We start from the raw sequence: 15,988 nt of genomic DNA on the forward strand, positions 1-15,988 counted from the left end.
TTAGGATGGGGTGACTCGACTGCCTACCACCAGGTTTTGTTACCCACAATCCCTTGCAAAACTAAGAAATTGACAAAAAAAACAAATTTTCCTCACATTTCTGTGGTGGAAAGTTCTGGAATCTGCGTGGGTCAACAAATTTCCACCCACCCAGCGTTCCCCCAGGTCTCCCGAAAAAAATGGTACCTCACTTGCGTGGGTAGGCATAGTGGCTGCAACATGAAACATCGCAAAACGCAACGTGGTAGCACCTCAATTTCCCAGTGAAATCCTGCCCTTTTTGGACAAAGAGACTACCTTTTGTTTTTGAGCCCTAGCTCTGCCAGCACCTAGGGTAACCTAGCAAACCTATACATTTTTTTAAACTAGACACCCAGGGGAATTCAGGATGGGGTGACTCGACTGCCTACCACCAGGTTTTGTTACCCAGAATCCCTTGCAAAGCTAAGAATTTGACCAAAAACAACACATTTTCCTCACATTTCTGTGGTGGAAAGTTCTGGAATCTGCGTGGATCAACAAATGTCCACCCACCCAGCGTTCCCCCAGATTTCCCGAAAAAAATGGTACCTCACTTGCGTGGGTAGGCATAGTGGCTGCGACATGAAACAGCGCAAAATGCAACGTGGTCGCACTTCAATTTCCTAGTGAAATCTTGCCCTTTTTGGACAAAGAGACTACCTTTTGTTTTTGAGCCCTAGCTCTGCCAGCACCTAGGGAAACCTAGCAAACCTATAAATTTTTTAAAACTAGACACCCAGGAGAATTCAGGATGGGGTGACTCGACTGCCTACCACCAGGTTTTGTTACCCAGAATCCCTTGCAAAGCTAAGAATTTGACCAAAAAAAACACATTTTCCTCACATTTCAATGGTGGAAAGTTCTGGAATCTGCGTGGATCAACAAATTTCCACCCACCCAGCATTCCCCCCAGATTACCCGAAAAAAATGGCACCTCACTTGCGTGGGTAGGCATAGTGGCTGCGACATGAAACAGCGCAAAACGCAACGTGGTCGCACCTCAATTTCCCAGTGAAATCTTTCCCTTTTTGGACAAAGAGACTACTTTTTGTTTTTGAGCCCTAGCTCTGCCAGCACCTAGGGAAACCTAGCAAACCTATACATTTTTGAAAACTAGACACCCAGGGGAATTCAGGATGGGGTGACTCGACTGCCTACCACCAGGTTTTGTTACCCAGAATCCCTTGCAAAGCTAAGAATTTGACAAAAAAACACATTTTCCTCACATTTCTGTGGTGGAAAGTTCTGGAATCTGCATGGATCAACAAATTTCCACCCACCCAGCGTTCCCCCAGGTCTCCCGAAAAAAATGGTACCTCACTTGCGTCGGTAGGCATAGTGGCTGCGAGCACCTAGGGAATCCTAGCAAACCTATACATTTTTGAAAACTAGACACCCCGCAGAATTCAGGATGGGGTGACTCGACTGCCTACCACCAGGTTTTGTTACCCAGAATCCCTTGCAAAGCTAAGAATTTGACAAAAAAACACATTTTCCTCACATTTCTGTGGTGGAAAGTTCTGGAATCTGCGTGGATCAACAAATTTCCACCCACCCAGCGTTCCCCCAGATTACCCGAAAAAAATGGTACCTCACTTGCGTGGGTAGGCATAGTGGCTGCGACATGAAACAGCGCAAAACGCAACGTGGTCGCACCTCAATTTCCCAGTGAAATCTTGCCCTTTTTGGACAAAGAGACTACCTTTTGTTTTTGAGCCCTAGCTCTGCTAGCACCTAGGGAAACCTAGCAAACCTATACATTTTTGAAAACTAGACACCCAGGGGAATTTAGGATGGGGTGACTCGACTGCCTACCACCAGGTTTTGTTACCCAGAATCCCTTGCAAAGCTAAGAATTTGACAAAAAAAACACATTTTCCTCACATTTCTGTGGTGGAAAGTTCTGGAATCTGCGTGGATCAACAAATTTCCACCCACCCAGCGTTCCCCCAGGTCTCCCGAAAAAAATGGTACCTCACTTGCGTGGGTAGGCATAGTGACTGCGACATGAAACAGCGCAAAACGCAACGTGGTCGCACCTCAATTTCCCAGTGAAATCTTGCCCTTTTTGGACAAAGAGACTACCTTTTGTTTTTGAGCCCTAGCTCTGCCAGCACCTAGGGAAACCTAGCAAACCTATATATTTTTTAAAACTAGACACCCAGGAGAATTCAGGATGGGGTGACTCGACTGCCTACCACCAGGTTTTGTTACCCAGAATCCCTTGCAAAGCTAAGAATTTGACCAAAAAAAACACATTTTCCTCACATTTCTGTGGTGGAAGTTCTGAAATCTGCGCGGATCAACAAATTTCCACCCACCCAGCGTTCCCCCCAGATTACCCGAAAAAAATGGTACCTCACTTGCGTGGGTAGGCATAGTGGCTGCGACATGAAACAGCGCAAAACGCAACGTGGTCGCACCTCAATTTCCCAGTGAAATCTTGCCCTTTTTGGACAAAGAGACTACTTTTTGTTTTTGAGCCCTAGCTCTGCCAGCACCTATGGAAAACCTAGCAAACCTATACATTTTTGAAAACTAGACACCCAGGGGAATTCAGGATGGGGTGACTCGACTGCCTACCACCAGGTTTTGTTACCCAGAATCCCTTGCAAAGCTAAGAATTTGACAAAAAAAACACATTTTTCTCACATTTCCGTGGTGGAAAGTTCTGGAATCTGCGTGGATCAACAAATTTCCACCCACCCAGCGTTCCCCCAGGTCTCCCGAAAAAAATGGTACCTCACTTGCGTGAGTAGGCATAGTGGCTGTGCCATGAAACAGCGCAAAACGCAACGTGGTCGCACCTCGATTTCCCAGTGAAAGTTTGCCCTTTTTGGACAAAGAGACTACCTTTTGTTTTTGAGCCCTAGCTCTGCCAGCACCTAGGGAAACCTAGCAAACCTATACATTTTTGAAAACTAGACACCCAGGGGAATTCAGGATGGGGTGACTCGACTGCCTACCACCAGGTTTTGTTACCCAGAATCCCTTGCAAAGCTAAGAATTTGACAAAAAAACAAATTTTCCTCACATTTCTGTGGTGGAAAGTTCTGGAATCTGCGTGGATAAACACATTTCCACCCACCCAGCGTTCCCCCAGATTTCCCCAAAAAAATGGTACCTCACTTGCGTGGGTAGGCATAGTGGCTGCGACATGAAACAGCGCAAAACGCAACATGGTCGCACCTCAATTTCCCAGTGAAATCCTGCCCTTTTTGGACAAAAAGACTACCTTTTGTTTTTGAGCCCTAGCTCTGCCAGCACCTAGGGAAACCTAGCAAGCCTATACATTTTTTTTAAACTAGACACCCAGGGGAATTCAGGATGGGGTGACTCGACTGCCTACCACCAGGTTTTGTGACCCAGAATCCCTTGCAAACTAAGAAATTGACAAAAAAAACATTTTCCTTATTTCTGTGGTGGAAAGTTCTGGAATCTGCGTGGATCAACAAATTTCCACCCACCCAGCGTTCCCCCAGGTCTGCCGAAAAAAATGGTACCTCACTTGCGTCGGTAGGCATAGTGGCTGAGACATGAAACAGCGCAAAACGCAATGTGGTCGCACCTCAATTTCTCAGTGAAATCTTGCCCTTTTTGGACAAAGAGACTACCTTTTGTTTTTGAGCCCTAGCTCTGCCAGCACCTAGGGAAACCTAGCAAACCTATACATTTTTGAAAACTAGACACCCAGGGGAATTCAGGATGGGGTGACTCGACTGCCTACCACCAGGTTTTGTTACCTACCCAATATCCCTTGCAAAGCTAAGAAATTGACAAACAAAACACATTTTCCTCACATTTCTGTAGTGGAAAGTTCTGGAATCTGCGTGGATCAACAAATTTCCACCCACCCAGCGTTCCCCCAGGTCTCCCGAAGAAAATGGTACCTCACTTGCGTGGGTAGGCATAGTGGCTGCGACATGAAACAGCGCAAAACGCAACGTGGTCGCACCTCAATTTCCCAGTGAAATCTTGCCCTTTTTGGACAAAGAGACTACCTTTTGTTTTTTGAGCCCTAGCTCTGCCAGCACCTAGGGAAACCTAGCAAGCCTATACATTTTTTAAAACTAGACACCCAGGGGAATTCAGGATGGGGTGACTCGACTGCCTACCACCAGGTTTTGTGACCCAGAATCCCTTGCAAAGCTAAGAAATTGACAAAAAAACACATTTTCCTCACATTTCTGTGGTGGAAAGTTCTGGAATCTGCGTGTATCAACAAATTTCCACCCACCCAGCGTTCCCCCAGGTCTCCCGAAAAAATGGTACCTCACTTGCGTGAGTAGGCATAGTGGCTGCGACATGAAACCACAAAACGCAACGTGGTCGCACCTCAATTTCCCAGTGAAATCTTGCCTTTTTTGGACAAAGAGACTACCTTTTGTTTTTGAGCCCTAGCTCTGCCAGCACCTATGGGAAACCTAGCAAACCTATACATTTTTTAAAACTAGACTCCCAGGGGAATTCAGGATGGGGTGACTCGACTGCCTACCACCAGGTTTTGTTACCCAGAATTCCTTGCAAAGCTAAGAATTTGACTAAAAAAACATTTTCCTTATTTCTGTGGTGGAAAGTTCTGGAATCTGCGTGGATCAACAAATTTCCACCCACCCAGCCTTCCCCCAGGTCTCCCGAAAAAAATGGTACCTCACTTGCGTCGGTAGGCATAGTGGCTGAGACATAAAACAGCGCAAAACGCAACGTGGTCGCACCTCAATTTCTCAGTGAAATCTTGCCCTTTTTGGACAAAGAGACTACCTTTTGTTTTTGAGCCCTAGCTCTGCCAGCACCTAGGGAAACCTAGCAAGCCTATACATTTTTGAAAAGTAGACACCCAGGGGAATTCAGGATGGGGTGACTCGACTGCCTACCACCAGGTTTTGTGACCCAGAATCCCTTGCAAAGCTATGAAATTGACAAAAAAAACACATTTTCCTCACATTTCTGTGGTGGAAAGTTCTGTAATCTGCGTGGATCAACAAATTTCCACCCACCCAGCGTTCCCCCAGGTCTGCCGAAAAAAATGGTACCTCACTTGCGTCAGTAGGCATAGGGGCTGCGACATGAAACAGCGCAAAACGCAACGTGGTCGCACCTCAATTTCCCAGTGAAATCTTGCCCTTTTTGGACAAAGAGACTACCTTTTGTTTTTGAGCCCTAGCTCTGCCAGCACCTAGGGAAACCTAGCAAACCTATACATTTTTGAAAACTAGACACCCAGGGGAATTTAGGATGGGGTGACTCGACTGCCTACCACCAGGTTTTGTTACCCAGAATCCCTTGCAAAGCTAAGAATTTGACAAAAAAACACATTTTCCTCACATTTCTGTGGTGGAAAGTTCTGGAATCTGCGTGGATCAACAAATTTCCACCCACCCAGCGTTCCCCCAGGTCTCCCGAAAAAAATGGTACCTCACTTGCGTGGGTAGGCATAGTGACTGCGACATGAAACAGCGCAAAACGCAACGTGGTCGCACCTCAATTTCCCAGTGAAATCTTGCCCTTTTTGGACAAAGAGACTACCTTTTGTTTTTGAGCCCTAGCTCTGCCAGCACCTAGGGAAACCTAGCAAACCTATATATTTTTTTAAACTAGACACCCAGGAGAATTCAGGATGGGGTGACTCGACTGCCTACCACCAGGTTTTGTTACCCAGAATCCCTTGCAAAGCTAAGAATTTGACCAAAAAAAACACATTTTCCTCACATTTCTGTGGTGGAAAGTTCTGAAATCTGCGCGGATCAACAAATTTCCACCCACCCAGCGTTCCCCCAGGTCTGCCGAAAAAAATGGTACCTCACTTGCGTGAGTAGGCATAGTGGCTGCGACATGAAACAGCGCAAAATGCAACGTGGTCGCACCTCAATTTCCCAGTGAAATCTTGCCCTTTTTGGACAAAAAGACTACCTTTTGTTTTTGAGCCCTAGCTCTGCCAGCACCTAGGGAAACCTAGCAAACCTATACATTTATTAAAACTAGACACCCAGGGGAATTCAGGATGGGGTGACTCGACTGCCTATCACCAGGTTTTGTTACCCAGAATTCCTTGCAAAGCTAAGAATTTGACACAAAAAAACATTTTCCTTATTTCTGTGGTGGAAAGTTCTGGAATCTGCGTGGATCAACAAATTTCCACCCACCCAGCCTTCCCCCAGGTCTCCCGAAAAAAATGGTACCTCACTTGCGTCGGTAGGCATAGTGGCTGAGACATGAAACAGCCCAAAACGCAACGTGGTCGCACCTCAATTTATCAGTGAAATCTTGCCCTTTTTGGACAAAGAGACTACCTTTTGTTTTTGAGCCCTAGCTCTGCCAGCACCTAGGGAAACCTAGCAAGCCTATACATTTTTGAAAAGTAGACATCCAGGGGAATTCAGGATGGGGTGACTCGACTGCCTACCACCAGGTTTTGTGACCCAGAATCCCTTGCAAAGCTAAGAAATTGACAAAAAAAAACACATTTTCCTCACATTTCTGTGGTGGAAAGTTCTGGAATCTGCGTGGATCAACAAATTTCCACCCACCCAGCGTTCCCCCAGGTCTCCCGAAAAAATGGTACCTCACTTGCGTGAGTAGGCATAGTGGCTGCGACATGAAACCACAAAACGCAACGTGGTCGCACCTCAATTTCCCAGTGAAATCTTGCCCTTTTTGGACAAAGAGACTACCTTTTGTTTTTGAGCCCTAGCTCTGCCAGCACCTATGGGAAACCTAGCAAACCTATACATTTTTTTAAACTAGACACCCAGGGGAATTCAGGATGGGGTGACTCGACTGCCTACCACCAGGTTTTGTTACCCAGAATTCCTTGCAAAGCTAAGAATTTGACCAAAAAAAAACATTTTCCTTATTTCTGTGGTGGAAAGTTCTGGAATCTGCGTGGATCAACAAATATCCACCCACCCAGCCTTCCCCCAGGTCTCCCGAAAAAAATGGTACCTCACTTGCGTCGGTAGGCATAGTGGCTGAGACATGAAACAGCGCAAAACGCAACGTGGTCGCACCTCAATTTCTCAGTGAAATCTTGCCCTTTTTGGACAAAGAGACTACCTTTTGTTTTTGAGCCCTAGCTCTGCCAGCACCTAGGGAAACCTAGCAAGCCTATACATTTTTGAAAACTAGACACCCAGGGGAATTCAGGATGGGGTGACTCGACTGCCTACCACCAGGTTTTGTTACCCAGAATCCCTTGCAAAGCTAAGAATTTGACCAAAAACCCACATTTTTCTCACATTTCCCTGGTGGAAAGTTCTGTAATATGCGTGGATCAACAAATTTCCACCCACCCAGCGTTCCCCCAGGTCTCCCGAAAAAAATGGTACCTCACTTGCGTGGGTAGGCATAGTGGCTGTGACATGAAACAGCGCAAAACGCAAGATGGTCGCACCTCGATTTCCCAGTGAAATCTTGCCCTTTTTGGACAAAGAGACTACCTTTTGTTTTTGAGCCCTAGCTCTGCCAGCACCTAGGGAAACCTAGCAAACCTATACATTTTTTAAAACTAGACACCCAGGGGAATTCAGGATGGGGTGACTCGACTGCCTACCACCAGGTTTTGTTACCCAGAATCCCTTGCAAAGCTAAGAATTTGACCAAAAAAAACACATTTTCCTTACATTTCTGTGGTGGAAAGTTCTGGAATCTGCGTGGATCAACAAATTTCCACCCACCCAGCGTTCCCCCAGATTTCTTGAAAAAAAATGGTACCTCACTTGCGTGGGTAGGCATAGTGGCTGCGACATGAAACAGCGCAAAACGCAACGTGGTCGCACCTCAATTTCCCAGTGAAATCTTGCCCTTTTTGGACAAAGAGACTACCTTTTGTTTTTGAGCCCTAGCTCTGCCAGCACCTAGGGAAACCTAGCAAACCTATACATTTTTTAAAACTAGACACCCAGGGGAATTGAGGATGGGGTGACTCGACTGCCTACCACCAGGTTTTGTTACCCAGAATTCCTTGCAAAGCTAAGAATTTGACAAAAAAACCATTTTCCTTATTTCTGTGGTGGAAAGTTCTGGAATCTGCGTGGATCAACAAATTTCCACCCACCCAGCCTTCCCCCAGGTCTCCCGAAAAAAATGGTACCTCACTTGCGTCGGTAGGCATAGTGGCTGAGACATGAAACAGCGCAAAACGCAACGTGGTCGCACCTCAATTTCTCAGTGAAATCTTGCCCTTTTTGGACAAAGAGACTACCTTTTGTTTTTGAGCCCTAGCTCTGCCAGCACCTAGGGAAACCTAGCAAGCCTATACATTTTTGAAAAGTAGACACCCAGGGGAATTCAGGATGGGGTTACTCGACTGCCTACCACCAGGTTTTGTGACCCAGAATCCCTTGCAAAGCTAAGAAATTGACAAAAAAAAACACATTTTCCTCACATTTCTGTGGTGGAAAGTTCTGGAATCTGCGTGGATCAACAAATTTCCACCCACCCAGCGTTCCCCCAGGTCTCCCGAAAAAATGGTACCTCACTTGCGTGAGTAGGCATAGTGGCTGCGACATGAAACCACAAAACGCAACGTGGTCGCACCTCAATTTCCCAGTGAAATCTTGCCCTTTTTGGACAAAGAGACTACCTTTTGTTTTTGAGCCCTAGCTCTGCCAGCACCTAGGGAAACCTAGCAAACCTATACATTTTTTAAAACTAGACACCCAGGGGAATTGAGGATGGGGTGACTCGACTGCCTACCACCAGGTTTTGTTACCCAGAATTCCTTGCAAAGCTAAGAATTTGACAAAAAAAACATTTTCCTTATTTCTGTGGTGGAAAGTTCTGGAATCTGCGTGGATCAACAAATTTCCACCCACCCAGCCTTCCCCCAGGTCTCCCGAAAAAAATGGTACCTCACTTGCGTCGGTAGGCATAGTGGCTGAGACATGAAACAGCGCAAAACGCATCGTGGTCGCACCTCAATTTCTCAGTGAAATCTTGCCCTTTTTGGACAAAGAGACTACCTTTTGTTTTTGAGCCCTAGCTCTGCCAGCACCTAGGGAAACCTAGCAAGCCTATACATTTTTGAAAAGTAGACACCCAGGGGAATTCAGGATGGGGTGACTCGACTGCCTACCACCAGGTTTTGTGACCCAGAATCCCTTGCAAAGCTAAGAAATTGACAAAAAAAAACACATTTTCCTCACATTTCTGTGGTGGAAAGTTCTGGAATCTGCGTGGATCAACAAATTTCCACCCACCCAGCGTTCCCCCAGGTCTCCCGAAAAAATGGTACCTCACTTGCGTGAGTAGGCATAGTGGCTGCGACATGAAACCACAAAACACAACGTGGTCGCACCTCAATTTCCCAGTGAAATCTTGCCCTTTTTGGACAAAGAGACTACCCTTTGTTTTTGAGCCCTAGCTCTGCCAGCACCTATGGGAAACCTAGCAAACCTATACATTTTTTAAAACTAGACACCCAGGGGAATTCAGGATGGGGTGACTCGACTGCCTACCACCAGGTTTTGTTACCCAGAATTCCTTGCAAAGCTAAGAATTTGACAAAAAAAAAACATTTTCCTTATTTCTGTGGTGGAAAGTTCTGGAATCTGCGTGGATCAACAAAGTTCCACCCACCCAGCCTTCCCCCAGGTCTCCCGAAAAAAATGGTACCTCACTTGCGTCAGTAGGCATAGGGGCTGCGACATGAAACAGCGCAAAACGCAACGTGGTCGCACCTCAATTTCCCAGTGAAATCTTGCCCTTTTTGGAAAAAGAGACTACCTTTAGTTTTTGAGCCCTAGCTCTGCCAGCACCTAGGGAAACCTAGCAAACCTATACATTTTTGAAAACTAGACACCCAGGGGAATTCAGGATGGGGTGACTCGACTGCCTACCACCAGGTTTTGCTACCCAATATCCCTTGCAAAGCTAAGAAATTGACAAACAAAACACATTTTCCTCACATTTTTGTGGTGGAAAGTTCTGGAATCTGCGTGGATCAACAAATTTCGACCCACCCAGCGTTCCCCCAGGTCTTTCGAAGAAAATGGTACCTCACTTGCATGGGTAGGCATAGTGGCTGCGACATGAAACAGCACAAAACGCAACGTGGTCGCACCTCGATTTCCCAGTGAAATCTTGCCCTTTTTGGACAAAGAGACTACCTTTTGTTTTTGAGCCCTAGCTCTGCCAGCACCTAGGGAAACCTAGCAAACCTATACATTTTTGAAAACTAGACACCCATGGGAATTCAGGATGGGGTGACTCGACTGCCTACCACCAGGTTTTGTTACCCAGAATCCCTTGCAAAACTAAGAAATTGACAAAAAAACACATTTTCCTCACATTTCTGTGGTGGAAAGTTCTGGAATCTGCGTGGATCAACAAATTTCCACCCACCCAGCGTTCCCCCAGGTCTCCCAAAAAAAATGGTACCTCACTTGCGTGGGTAGGCATAGTGGCTGCAACATGAAACATCGCAAAACACAACGTGGTAGCACCTCAATTTCCCAGTGAAATCCTGCCCTTTTTGGACAAAGAGACTACCTTTTGTTTTTGAGCCCTAGCTCTGCCAGCACCTAGGGTAACCTAGCAAACCTATACATTTTTTAAAACTAGACACCCAGGGGAATTCAGGATGGGGTGACTCGACTGCCTACCACCAGGTTTTGTTACCCACAATCCCTTGCAAAACTAAGAAATTGACAAAAAAAACAAATTTTCCTCACATTTCTGTGGTGGAAAGTTCTGGAATCTGCGTGGGTCAACAAATTTCCACCCACCCAGCGTTCCCCCAGGTCTCCCGAAAAAAATGGTACCTCACTTGCGTGGGTAGGCATAGTGGCTGCAACATGAAACATCGCAAAACGCAACGTGGTAGCACCTCAATTTCCCAGTGAAATCCTGCCCTTTTTGGACAAAGAGACTACCTTTTGTTTTTGAGCCCTAGCTCTGCCAGCACCTAGGGTAACCTAGCAAACCTATACATTTTTTTAAACTAGACACCCAGGGGAATTCAGGATGGGGTGACTCGACTGCCTACCACCAGGTTTTGTTACCCAGAATCCCTTGCAAAGCTAAGAATTTGACCAAAAACAACACATTTTCCTCACATTTCTGTGGTGGAAAGTTCTGGAATCTGCGTGGATCAACAAATGTCCACCCACCCAGCGTTCCCCCAGATTTCCCGAAAAAAATGGTACCTCACTTGCGTGGGTAGGCATAGTGGCTGCGACATGAAACAGCGCAAAACGCAACGTGGTCGCACTTCAATTTCCTAGTGAAATCTTGCCCTTTTTGGACAAAGAGACTACCTTTTGTTTTTGAGCCCTAGCTCTGCCAGCACCTAGGGAAACCTAGCAAACCTATACATTTTTTAAAACTACACACCCAGGAGAATTCAGGATGGGGTGACTCGACTGCCTACCACCAGGTTTTGTTACCCAGAATCCCTTGCAAAGCTAAGAATTTGACCAAAAAAACACATTTTCCTCACATTTCAATGGTGGAAAGTTCTGGAATCTGCGTGGATCAACAAATTTCCACCCACCCAGCATTCCCCCCAGATTACCCGAAAAAAATGGCACCTCACTTGCGTGGGTAGGCATAGTGGCTGCGACATGAAACAGCGCAAAACGCAACGTGGTCGCACCTCAATTTCCCAGTGAAATCTTTCCCTTTTTGGACAAAGAGACTACTTTTTGTTTTTGAGCCCTAGCTCTGCCAGCACCTAGGGAAACCTAGCAAACCTATACATTTTTGAAAACTAGACACCAAGGGGAATTTAGGATGGGGTGACTCGACTGCCTACCACCAGGTTTTGTTACCCAGAATCCCTTGCAAAGCTAAGAATTTGACAAAAAAACACATTTTCCTCACATTTCTGTGGTGGAAAGTTCTGGAATCTGCATGGATCAACAAATTTCCACCCACCCAGCGTTCCCCCAGGTCTCCCGAAAAAAATGGTACCTCACTTGCGTCGGTAGGCATAGTGGCTGCGAGCACCTAGGGAATCCTAGCAAACCTATACATTTTTGAAAACTAGACACCCCGGAGAATTCAGGATGGGGTGACTCGACTGCCTACCACCAGGTTTTTTTACCCAGAATCCCTTGCAAAGCTAAGAATTTGACAAAAAAACACATTTTCCTCACATTTCTGTGGTGGAAAGTTCTGGAATCTGCGTGGATCAACAAATTTCCACCCACCCAGCGTTCCCCCAGATTACCCGAAAAAAATGGTACCTCACTTGCGTGGGTAGGCATAGTGGCTGCGACATGAAACAGCGCAAAACGCAACGTGGTCGCACCTCAATTTCCCAGTGAAATCTTGCCCTTTTTGGACAAAGAGACTACCTTTTGTTTTTGAGCCCTAGCTCTGCCAGCACCTAGGGAAACCTAGCAAACCTATACATTTTTGAAAACTAGACACCCAGGGGAATTTAGGATGGGGTCACTCGACTGCCTACCACCAGGTTTTGTTACCCAGAATCCCTTGCAAAGCTAAGAATTTGACAAAAAAAAACACATTTTCCTCACATTTCTGTGGTGGAAAGTTCTGGAATCTGCGTGGATCAACAAATACCCACCCACCCAGCGTTCCCCCAGGTCTCCCGAAAAAAATGGTACCTCACTTGCGTGGGTAGGCATAGTGACTGCGACATGAAACAGCGCAAAACGCAACGTGGTCGCACCTCAATTTCCCAGTGAAATCTTGCCCTTTTTGGACAAAGAGACTACCTTTTGTTTTTGAGCCCTAGCTCTGCCAGCACCTAGGGAAACCTAGCAAACCTATATATTTTTTAAAACTAGACACCCAGGAGAATTCAGGATGGGGTGACTCGACTGCCTACCACCAGGTTTTGTTACCCAGAATCCCTTGCAAAGCTAAGAATTTGACCAAAAAAACCACATTTTCCTCACATTTCTGTGGTGGAAAGTTCTGAAATCTGCGCGGATCAACAAATTTCCACCCACCCAGCGTTCCCCCCAGATTACCCGAAAAAAATGGTACCTCACTTGCGTGGGTAGGCATAGTGGCTGCGACATGAAACAGCGCAAAACGCAACGTGGTCGCACCTCAATTTCCCAGTGAAATCTTGCCCTTTTTGGACAAAGAGACTACTTTTTGTTTTTGAGCCCTTGCTCTGCCAGCACCTATGGAAAACCTAGCAAACCTATACATTTTTGAAAACTAGACACCCAGGGGAATTCAGGATGGGGTGACTCGACTGCCTACCACCAGGTTTTGTTACCCAGAATCCCTTGCAAAGCTAAGAATTTGACAAAAAAAAAACATTTTTCTCACATTTCCGTGGTGGAAAGTTCTGGAATCTGCGTGGATTAACAAATTTCCACCCACCCAGCGTTCCCCCAGGTCTCCCGAAAAAAATGGTACCTCACTTGCGTGAGTAGGCATAGTGGCTGTGCCATGAAACAGCGCAAAACGCAACGTGGTCGCACCTCGATTTCCCAGTGAAATTTTGCCCTTTTTGGACAAAGAGACTACCTTTTGTTTTTGAGCCCTAGCTCTGCCAGCACCTAGGGAAACCTAGCAAACCTATACATTTTTGAAAACTAGACACCCAGGGGAATTCAGGATGGGGTGACTCGACTGCCTACCACCAGGTTTTGTTACCCAGAATCCCTTGCAAAGCTAAGAATTTGACAAAAAAACAAATTTTCCTCACATTTCTGTGGTGGAAAGTTCTGGAATCTGCGTGGATAAACACATTTCCACCCACCCAGCGTTCCCCCAGATTACCCAAAAAAAATGGTACCTCACTTGCGTGGGTAGGCATAGTGACTGCGGCATGAAACAGCGCAAAATGCAACGTGGTCGCACCTCAATTTCCCAGTGAAATCTTGCTCTTTTTGGACAAAGAGACTACCTTTTGTTTTTGAGCCCTAGCTCTGCCAGCACCTATGGGAAACCTAGCAAACCTATACATTTTTGAAAACTAGACACCCAGGGGAATTCAGGATGGGGTGACTCGACTGCCTACCACCAGGTTTTGTTACCCAGAATCCCTTGCAAAGCTAAGAATTTGACCAAAAACCCACATTTTTCTCACATTTCCCTGGTGGAAAGTTCTGTAATATGCGTGGATCAACAAATTTCCACCCACCCAGCGTTCCTCCAGGTCTCCCGAAAAAAATGGTACCTCACTTGCGTGGGTAGGCATAGTGGCTGTGACATGAAACAGCGCAAAACGCAAGATGGTCGCACCTCGATTTCCCAGTGAAATCTTGCCCTTTTTGGACAAAGAGACTACCTTTTGTTTTTGAGCCCTAGCTCTGCCAGCACCTAGGGAAACCTAGCAAACCTATACATTTTTTTAAACTAGACACCCAGGGGAATTCAGGATGGGGTGACTCGACTGCCTACCACCAGGTTTTGTTACCCAGAATTCCTTGCAAAGCTAAGAATTTGACAAAAAAAACATTTTCCTTATTTCTGTGGTGGAAAGTTCTGGAATCTGCGTGGATCAACAAATTTCCACCCACCCAGCCTTCCCCCAGGTCTCCCGAAAAAAATGGTACCTCACTTGCGTCGGTAGGCATAGTGGCTGAGACATGAAACAGCGCAAAACGCAACATGGTCGCACCTCAATTTCTCAGTGAAATCTTGCCCTTTTTGGACAAAGAGACTACCTTTTGTTTTTGAGCCCTAGCTCTGCCAGCACCTAGGGAAACCTAGCAAGCCTATACATTTTTTTAAAACTAGACACCCAGGGGAATTCAGGATGGGGTGACTCGACTGCCTACCACCAGGTTTTGTGACCCAGAATCCCTTGCAAAGCTAAGAAATTGACAAAAAAAAACATTTTCCTTATTTCTGTGGTGGAAAGTTCTGGAATCTGCGTGGATCAACAAATTTCCACCCACCCAGCGTTCCCCCAGGTCTGCCGAAAAAAATGGTACCTCACTTGCGTCGGTAGGCATAGTGGCTGAGACATGAAACAGCGCAAAACGCAACGTGGTTGCACCTCAATTTCTCAGTGAAATCTTGCCCTTTTTGGACAAAGGAACTACCTTTTGTTTTTGAGCCCTAGCTCTGCCAGCACCTAGGGAAACCTAGCAAACCTATACATTTTTTAAAACTAGACACCCAGGGGAATTCAGGATGGGGTGACTCGACTGCCTACCACCAGGTTTTGTTACCTACCCAATATCCCTTGCAAAGCTAAGAAATTGACAAACAAAACACATTTTCCTCACATTTCTGTGGTGGAAAGTTCTGGAATCTGCGTGGATCAACAAATTTCCACCCACCCAGCGTTCCCCCAGGTCTCCCGAAGAAAATGGTACCTCACTTGCGTGGGTAGGCATAGTGGCTGCGACATGAAACAGCGCAAAACGCATCGTGGTCGCACCTCAATTTCCCAGTGAAATCTTGCCCTTTTTGGACAAAGAGACTACCTTTTGTTTTTGAGCCCTAGCTCTGCCAGCACCTAGGGAAATCTAGCAAACCTATACATTTTTGAAAACTAGACACCCATGGGAATTCAGGATGGGGTGACTCGACTGCCTACCACCAGGTTTTGTTACCCAGAATCCCTTGCAAAACTAAGAAATTGACAAAAAAACACATTTTCCTCACATTTCTGTGGTGGAAAGTTCTGGAATCTGCGTGGATCAACAAATTTCCACCCACCCAGCGTTCCCCCAGGTCTCCCGAAAAAATGGTACCTCACTTGCGTGAGTAGGCATAGTGGCTGCGACATGAAACCACAAAACGCAACGTGGTCGCACCTCAATTTCCCAGTGAAATCTTGCCCTTTTTGGACAAAGAGACTACCTTTTGTTTTTGAGCCCTAGCTCTGCCAGCACCTAGGGAAACCTAGCAAGCCTATACATTTTTTAAAACTAGACACCCAGGGGAATTCAGGATGGGGTGACTCGACTGCCTACCACCAGGTTTTGTGACCCAGAATCCCTTGCAAAGCTAAGAAATTGACAACAAAAAAACATTTTCCTTATTTCTGTGGTGGAAAGTTCTGGAATCTGCGTGGATCAACAAATTT

This window comes from Lissotriton helveticus, chromosome 4_1, assembly GCF_964261635.1.
Source record: "Lissotriton helveticus chromosome 4_1, aLisHel1.1, whole genome shotgun sequence".
Classification (NCBI taxonomy): Eukaryota; Metazoa; Chordata; class Amphibia; order Caudata; family Salamandridae; genus Lissotriton; species Lissotriton helveticus.